Here is a 9,859-nt window from a genome sequence, read left to right on the forward strand (position 1 = left end):
AATCTGCAGGGTGTCTTTTTTTCATATGTTAGGGTTACATTATAATCACCAGATAGAAGGTGCATTACTTCACAAACATTGATACCCTTTCTCATGTCTTGGTCCCCATTTCCCTCCTTCACCCCTGCCCTTCATCTTGTTTTCCTCTCTTCCCTTTCTGACTTCAAATAACCAAATATGCATATATACAATATGTCAGATTACCAAGTGAAATACTGTCACAATATGAGATAACAAAGGGACAGCAAAAGAGATGAGAGATAACATAGTAGGTTAAAGACAATCATTGGAAAGACAGTCAGTGGTGGTTTGACTGCTTGGGTCCCACTCCTTGGTGCCAGCCCTTTCCCCATGGCATCAGCTGAGGAGCTTTACGTTTGCTCACCGCCTCTGTCACATCCTTCTTCTCCTTTGTCTTTGGATGCGTTTTCCTCCTGCGTGAGTGTGGGCTGGAGGGCTCCGAGTTGGAGTGGTGGACTCCCTGGAGGTGGTGGCACAGCAGATCGGAAATCCATCATTTTCATTAACCAAACTTCTTGAGGCCGCATCTGCAGTATCAGCTCAAGTGGAAGAGATTGCCCTTAAATGTACAGAAAATGCAAGCTTCCTTAAGATGTGGAGAGACCTCTTGAAAGATGGTATGATTCTCTGAAACCCGACAACTGACTATGACTGTATAATTCACCTTCTCATATGGATTTGCACATGTACCACATGTATAGGACAATCTTCAGCATTTCTGTGTACTCAGAATAAAATTTTTTCTTCTTTTTCTAGACCTTTGAGAAAGCATAATATTGATGTGATATATATATATATTTTTTTTTGCCAGTGCTGGGCTTGAGCTTAGGGCCTGAGCACTGTCCTTGGACTTTCTCAAGTCTAGAGCTCTACCACTTGAGCCTCAGCACCACTCTCGGTTTTTTTTTCTCTATGTATATGGTACCGAGGAATCGAACCCGGGTCTTCATGCATGCTAGACAAGCACTCTACCACTAGGCCAAACTCCCGGCCCTGCTATGATTTTTTTATATTAACACAGATGTGTTTGTCCTTACTTTCTTTTCTTTAAACATTTGAGATTCCTTTACAAAAGTGATTTCTCTCAACAGATAATTTTAACAGTGCCTTAGTATGACCAGGTAATTGTTTTGAAAGATGGTGCATGTCAGAAGATCATGTTATGTAACCCTTCTATTAATTACAATAAAAATATATGAAAAAAATAAATGAAAGGACCTCCAGGATATAGAGACAAAAGCCATATAATGAGTGGTTGTTGTCCTTAATGTATTATGTTATCTCTCATCTCTTTTGCTGTCCCTTGATTGTCTCTCATTCTTACAGTATTTTACCTTGTTATCTGATATATTGTATATATGGGTGTTTGGTTATTTGAAATCGGATAGGGAATGGGGGAAAACAAGATGAGGAGCATAGGTGTGGTGAGGGAAATGGAGACCAAGACATGAGAAAAGGTATCAATGTTTGTGAAGTAATGCACCTTCTATTTGGTGAATATAATGTAACCCTTCTAATACTTACAATAAAAATATATGAAAAAAAGAAAAAAAGGTCATGTTACAACTCAAGCTATAGGACTAAATTTGCCCATGTTAATCAGCTCCCAGTTCTTTGAAAGCAGAGACAAGTTTATGACTTCCAGACCTACAGCACCTGACACTGTCACTCGCAATTTTTTGTTGAGTAAAACAATTGGCAAACATGATTAAAAGCTTCCCCCCTCTTTTTTTGGCATGAAGGTTAAGATCATTTTCCTTAAAATAGATGTGTGAATCTGAACTAAAGGGAAAAAATTCTCCCAATGAAACTTGGTGTGTGTGTGTGTGTGTCTGTGTGTGTGTGTGTGTGTTTTGAGACAGAATCTCACTATCGAGACAAGGCTAGCCTCATACTGTAGGTTCTCTAGCCTTAGCCTTCATGAGTGCTGGGACTGCAGATGTATACCACCATCCCCAGCAGGGTAAATTGAATTTTGATAACTTTTTGTTGTTGTTGTTGTTGTTGTTGTTGTTGTTGTTGTTGAGGGACTTGAAGTCTGCGCTTGGGGGATGTCGCTGAGCTCTTCAGTTCAAGGCTTCCGCCCTACCCCTGTAGCCACAGCACTACTTCTGCATTTCTGGTGGTTAATTGGAGATAAGTCTCTTAGACTTTCATGTCCAGGCTGGCTTTGAACTGTGATCCTCAGATCTCAGTCTCCTGAGTAGGTAGGATTACAGGCATAAGCCACTGCGCTGGTTAATGATAACTTTTTGAAATAGGTAAGTAAATTTTCCTATTGTGTGATGCTTTTTGAAAAAGTGTTTACTTCAGAGAATAAAAGTATGTCTAGAGAAAATATGCCATTTATCCCCATTTTATTTTCCTGATAATCATGGGACTTAAACTTGGCCATACTTATAATCCGTGAGCTTTTTTGCTCAAGGCTAGAGCTCAACTATTTCAGCCATAGCTCCACCTTTTTGGTAAGATAAGATTCTCTTGGACTTTCCTACCTGGGCTGGCCTTCAATAGAGATCTTGAGATCTCAGCCTCCTGAATTGCTAAGAATACAGGGATGAACAACCAATGCCCAGCTCCCAACTTAATTTAAAGGTTTATTGACTTCACAGTTAATATTTCTCACATTTGATGTTTTCATGTTTGAATTACATTATCTGTGTTATTGCTTTTTAATAACTTCAGAAGAGACTTTGTTTCTAATGTGTTAAGTGATATAATGTTTTGTATGATTTGACCTTACTAACCATGTTTCCTTTTAGCTATCTATCATGTCAAGAGTGACATCATATGTTTATGACTTTTGAGCATCTTTGATGTGATATTTTAAGTCTTTGTAGATCTATTGATATACAAAAAACTATATTCAAAATCCAGACAGTGGAGCTGCAATAGGGTCCAAATGGATGGCCAAAGCATAGAAAGAATGGTTTCATTTAGTATGTTAGGCCTTAATTCTTCTTTTGTTTGTTTGTTTGTTTGTTTTGTTTTGTTTTTGGCTAAAAGCCATATATGATTTAATTTCTATACCAAAGAGATGTTTGCTTCAGTATCAGACAAATATTTTTCTTAAATTTTCTTGTATAGTCTGAAATCTGTGATTTTTAAAAATGCATAAAAATATATAATTATCAAAAGCAAAAAAACCCCACCATAACTCATTATATGGCTTTTGTTTCTATATCCTGGACGTCTTTTCATTTAGCATAATTCTATATGGCCTTATGTATCTATGTTTTGTTCTATTGTAAATCTCTGCTAGGAGAGCCCAATGTTTCTACTGATTAGGACAAATGAGGGAAACCTTTGAGCCTATGTTCCTTTCAGTTTGGCTTCCTTCACTTAATCTGACTTTTTCTAATTCCTTCCATTTCCTAACAAATGGGGCAATGACATTCTTTCTGACAGCAGCATAGAATTCGATTGTGTAAAAATACCACGTTTTGTTGATCTGCTCAAATGAGGAGCATCTGGGTTGGTTTCATATCTTTGCTCAGGTAAATAGTGCTGCAATGAACATCCTGTGGCAGTGAACTCTTGACCTGGGTGCTATCCCTGAGCTCGTCAGCTCAAGCCTAGTTCTCTTCCAATTTAAACCATAGCACCAGTTCTGGTAAGTTAATGGATAATAGAGCATAAAGATTCTCATGGACTTTGCCCAAGCTGGCTTTGAATCCTGATCGTCTGATCTCAGCCTCCTGAGTATCTAGGATTCCAGAGATGAGCCTTCAGCACTTGGCAGAAAATATTCTTGTGATGTACAAGAACCCACAACAAATATGGAAACCTTTTTTTAAAATGATTCCTATTGTGTTTCCCAACACAATCTAACAAAAGTCTAAAGAGTACAAGCAAACACACATAGCCATTTAATTTTTTACTTCTTTCTTATTATAATTAATGAAAGTGTTACATTATATTTGCCAGAGAGAAGGTGCATTACTTCACAAACCTTGATATCCCTTCTTAATTTTTGTTTTTTAAATTTCATTGATCTACATTTTGGGGTGTCCTCAGCTTGGCATTTTTTGTGTTAAGATATTTTTTGCCAGTCCTGGGCTGGAACTCAGGGCCTGAGCACAGTCCTTGGACTTTCTCAAGGCTAGAGCTCTACCAGTTGAGCCACAGCACCACTTCTGGCTTTCCTATGTATGTGATACCAAGGAATCGAACCTGGGTCTTCGTGCATATGGGCAAGCACTTTACCGCTAGGTCAAACTCCTGGCCAAGATTATTGAAATTAAATAAAATTTTAATCTTCTGCTGCCTTGGCTGAGGATGGTTTGTTAGGATTGTGCCACTCCTATGAGCAGTTTTTTTTTAATGTTACATCTTTATTAGGTCCTGTATCTCTAGCATTATGGTCAAATTCTTCACATGAATGTTTAAGAATGTGAGCATTAAGGAATTTGCAAACCAGGTTTACATCCTCTTTATTGATGTACCTTTGGGCTATGCAGGTTAAATGATAGATTGCAAGTCATTGCACAAGAGAATACTGAATATTTGAATACTGTGAAATGTGCCACTTGAGAACTTTTATTATTTTTTCCTGCATTAACATTGGGTGAGAAATATGTAAAAGAATGAAGTAGAGTACAAATGCTCAATGCAACCCTACGATACCTTTACATTAATAGAAAAATAGTTCATACATCCCTAAGATTTTTTTCAGTCATAACTACTTTTACTAAAGATGCGGGGAATTTTGTCAATTATTTTTCTGGAAAAGTATTTTTAAATTAATTCTGTTTGTATATTAACCTTGAAATGAATTGCCTTTATAGTATTTATCTAATGGACTGTGGATTGATCTTTGGTGGAGAGGTTAATGCTCTATTTGAGACATAAAAGATTATTCTCTCATAAGAAGGCTTTATGCAGAGGAAGGAAGATGGCGCCAAGACAATAGGGACGCTGCCTAGCTTTCTCTGACAAAAAGAGAGAACCAGGGAGTCCCACGAGCCAACTACCTAAAGAAATCCACAACAACAAACTCCAAAAGCAACGAAGAAGGACTCAAACCGGAAAAGAAATCCAGATAAAGCTCAAATCCAACTTTCTCAAAGAATTCGGAACGCGAGGACCCCTCCCCCACCTCTCGCCCAAAGCCATGGAAAGCCACAGAAAGCAGCTGCTGGCGCCTGAACAAGCCACAAAAAGCGGCTTGAGCGGGTGCCGGCTCCACGCGGGGAAACCGGCAGCGGGCACTGGCTCTAATGCACGAAAAGCGGCGACAGTGGAGGGCACCAGGCGGGGAGCCCAAGGGCTGCAGAAACCAGCACAAAACCGGGCCAGTGAACGGCGGAAGCAGCTGAACCCAGATGTGGAACCAGAACAGCAAGCAGGGGAGCCCAGACACAGAACACAGGCGGCGGCGGCAGAGAACCGAGGGGAGTGAAAGACTCCCCACTACTGTGGAGCACCCGCAGACAGATGCAGAGGCGTGAGTAATACAGCGTGTCCCCAAACACATCGGGAAAGCTGAGCGGGTGCCAAGCAATAGAACTTAACGCAGACCCCAACACCCCGCCCAAGAAAGACTGGTGGGAGCAGGGGGGCAAGGAATTTAGAATCCTGTCCCTTCCTTCAACAGCCCCCTCCCTCAGGCCATTGACTGGAGATTGACAGGCATGCTACCCATAAGACCCAGCACCCCACCAAGGGAGGTGGGGCTGTCCCAACTCCCACCCGCCCAACGGGCTCAACCCCCAGCCCTCTGACTGGAGACTGACAAGCAGGCAGACGATAAGACTCAGCACCCCACCAGGGGAGGCTGAGCTGTCCCACCTCCCACCCACCCACCAGGCTCCTCTCCCAGGCCACTGGAGCTGGAGAGTGGAGGTTGTTGGGACCTTGCCTTACAACAGTGGGTAGGGGGTGCGGGAAAATAGGAGCCAGCATCTGCACTCACTCAATTCCTGAGCGAAGCATCCTCCAGCTGGGAATCCTGAGCAAGACACCACCGAGGGGCCCCCCACAGTCACAGACTCTGACAAAGCAGTGGAAACACAGCAGGGATCTGAAGGGCCAACCAGCAGCCAAGCTCCCCTTCTGAGAACCAAAAAGGCGTGGCTCCGCCCTTGGAGCCCACGTCCCCAGCTGGGCCCCGCCCCTGGGAACAGAGGGGTCTCCTGCTGGTCCTGCTGAGAGCCCCTGAAACTCTCAATCCCCAGACCCTTGGCTTGGGGCCGCCCCTCGAAGCAGCACAGGAAAACGTCCGCCAACTACGCTCAGACAGAAGCTCGCAGACCCATCCCATGGTCCACTGTGAGGCCACTGGTTGGGCTAAGAGCTAGTCGTGCGGCAACACATAAGGTTTATTCTAATACTTTCCAAACTTTGTACTCAAATACGCGACCTATTTACCCACTGACCTCTCTCATTCTATTTTTCTATCTCTGGACCTCTGCTCCTCTTTCAACCCTTATACTGCATGGATCTACACTTTATGGCTGTTGTGCAACACTGTATATCTAGGTGTTTAATTATTCTCTAGGCTCAGAGGGACTTAAAGACAATAGAGAATGGATTGAGAGGCTTATTGTTTTGGATATAAGTCGCTTATCAGTGAATAATTAGACTAGTCAATAACTGCAAAAAAAGAAAGAGTGATAACACCAATCAAAACTTGTGAAGATCTAGAGTCTGACAGCTACAGAGGTCTAGGTTGGTTATATATGAAAAACTATAATGGTGTTTAATATTAATCTTGCTCCCATTTTCAAATGGGCAGAACAAGAAACTCAAGAAAAATGTCAAATCAAGAAACAACAACCCCCACCCCCCCACCCAATGTAAACAGCCAATGGAACAGTCACTGGCAAACCTAGAGGAGAGTCTTCCAAGTGCTGTACAAATGCAATTGATAAACATCATTAATGAAAAATGTGAAAATATAAAGAAAGACATAAGGGAGGAAGCCATAGCTGAACAAGAGGAAAGCATAAACAAGGTGATAAGTGAAAAAGAAGAACCCATAAAGGAGGCCATAATAAAGGTTTTTCAAAGAAAGATGGATGAATTCATAGAATCCACAAATAAAAAGGTGACCGAACTCCAGCAAATGTTCAAAGAAAATAAAGCTACTGAGCTAACCACTCAAATGGAAATCAAGGAGCTAAAGAAATCCATACATGATCTAAAAGAAGAGATGCAAGGCATCAAAAATGAGCAATTAGTAGCAAGGGAGATGAAAAATAAAATAGATAGCTTTGATAGCACGTTAGACAATGCAGAGGAGAGAATTTCCGGGGCTGAAGATAATTTAGTTATTATAGAGAAAGAACAGAAAATGAGTCAATCCAAATCTAGGAAAAAAGAGAGAGCGCTCCAGGAGGTCCAAGACACAATCAGGAAGCCTAATTTAAGGCTAATTGGTATTGAGGAGGGCGTGGAGAAAAAGGTCAATGGTATTGGAAATATACTTCAGTGAATCATCTCAGAGAATTTCCCAAATATCCAGAAGGGCAGACCCATCCAGATACAAGAAGCTTTTAGAACCCCAAACAGACCTGACCAGAAAAGAACACCCCACTGCCACATAGTAACCCGAACTGGATCAATAGAAACCAAAAAAAGGATCCTAAAGGCAGCCAGGGAAAAGGGTTCAGTAACCTATAAAGGAAAACCAATGAGAATAACCCCAGATTACTCAGCAGAGACCATGCTGGCAAGAAGTGACTGGAAGCATATATGTCACGCCCTTAAGTCAAATAACTACCAACTAAGAATACTGTACCCAGCTAAGCTCTCATTCATAACTGAGGGAAAAACAAAAACATTCCATTCCAGGGAAAAGCTGCAACAATATGTCACAACAAAACCAACACTACGGAGAATTCTGAAAGATGTTCTATACATAGAAAACCAAAATAAATGCAATATAGGGAAAGAAATGGCACCTAAACAGCATACCATCTAAGGACTACAAGAACTGTCAAGACACAGGTCCAAATAAAAGCTTTTAAAAATGGTAGGAGCTAATAAATATCTCTCAATCCTAACTCTCAATATCAATGGACTTAACTCTACAATTAAACGGCATAGGCTGTCTAGTTGGATCAAAAAGCAAGAGCCATCATTCTGCTGTCTTCAAGAGACACATCTTACCCCCAAAAACAATCATCTTTTGAAAGTGAGAGGTTGGCATAAATTCTATCAAGCTAACAGTCCCCATAAACAGGCTGGAGTTGCCATCCTCATATCAGATAAAATAGACTTCAAACTAAAATTAGTAAGAAAAGACAGAGAAGGTTACTACATACTACTAAAGGGATCTTTCCTCCAGGAAGATATAACGATCCTAAATATTTACACACCCAATGCCGGAGCTCCAAACTTCATCAAGCAAACTTTACTTACACTGAAACCATACATAGATCGAAATACAGTGATTGTCGGTGACTTTAACACACCACTCTCACCTATGGACAGATCAACAAGGGAAAAACTCAAAAGAGAGCCTTAGAACTGAACAACTATATAGACCAACTAGATCTAACAGACATCTGCAGAATATTCCACCCAGCAACAACACAATATACGTTTTTCTCAGCAGCACATGGAACTTTTTCCAAAATAGATCACATCTTAGGCCATAAAAAATCTGGACAGATTCAGAAACACAGAAATTATTCCATGCACACTCTCAGACCACAAAGGCATCAAACTGGAACTGAACACCATCTCCACCAACGAAAACCCTGTAACTCATGGAGACTGAACAACACATTGTTGAATCACCAATGGGTCATCGAAGAGGTCAGAACAGAAATCCAACAGTTTACGAAATTTAACAGTAAGGAGCACACAAAATACCAACTCCTTTGGGACACAGCAAAGGCAGTACTCAGAGGAAAATTTATAGCGCTGAGTGCCTACAACAAGTTGGAAAAATTGCAAACCAACAAGGTAATGTCTCACCTTAAGCTCCTGGAAAAAGAGCAACAAACCAACTCTAATCCCAGTAGAAGAAAGCAAATTATTAAAATCAAAGCAGAATTAAATGATTTGGAATCCAAAAAACTAAAGAAAGAATCAAAAAATAAGAAGTTGGTTCTTTGAAAGAATTAACAAAACTGACAAGCCCTTAGCAAATCTTACCAAAAAAAGAAGAGAGCATATAGAAATAAAGAAAATCGCAGATGAAAATGGTAATATCACGACAGAAATTACCAAGATCCAGAATATCAGGAGGGAATACTTCTCAAAACTTTATGCCAACAAATTTGAGAATCTAGATGAAATGGATGAATTCCTAGGCAATATTAACATACCCATACTGAACCAAGAAGAACTAAGCCAACTCAAAGGCCTATTTCAAGCTCTGAAATAGAAATGGCAATTAGAGAACTTCCACCTAAGAAAAGCCCAGGGCCAGATGGATTCACAGCTGAATTCTATAAGGTCTTCAAAGCAGAGCTCACACCAATACTCCTCAAGCTCGTCAACGAAATTGAAAATGAAGGTTCCTTACCAAACTCATTCTATGAAGCCAGTATAACCCTCATCCCCAAACCAGACAGAGATTCATCAAAGAAAGAGAACTATAGACCTATATCCTTGATGAACATCGATGCAAAACTTCTCAACAAAATACTGGCCAACTGTCTACAACAACTCATCAAAAAAATTATACACTATGATCAAACTGGATTCATCACGGGGAGGAAAAGCTGGTTCAACATACCCAAATCAGTTAATATAACTCAACACATCAACAGGAGCAAGGACAAAAATCACATGATTGTTTCAATAGACACGGAAAAGGCATTTGACAAGATCCAAAACCCCTTTATGTTAAAAGCTCTGGAGAAACTAGGAATCCATGGAACAT

General features: G+C 40.6%; 1 pseudogene; it reads left to right on the plus strand.

Moving 5' to 3' along the window:
- Positions 1 to 351: 351 nt before the first annotated feature.
- On the plus strand, positions 352 to 666 carry LOC150039164 (uncharacterized protein C4orf46 homolog pseudogene; annotated as a pseudogene).
- The last annotated feature ends 9,193 nt before the right edge of the window (positions 667 to 9,859 follow it).

The sequence above is a fragment of the Megascapheus bottae genome, unplaced genomic scaffold (genome assembly GCF_031878675.1).
Source record: "Megascapheus bottae isolate mThoBot1 unplaced genomic scaffold, mThoBot2.hap1 HAP1_SCAFFOLD_37, whole genome shotgun sequence".
Taxonomy (NCBI): domain Eukaryota; kingdom Metazoa; phylum Chordata; class Mammalia; order Rodentia; family Geomyidae; genus Megascapheus; species Megascapheus bottae.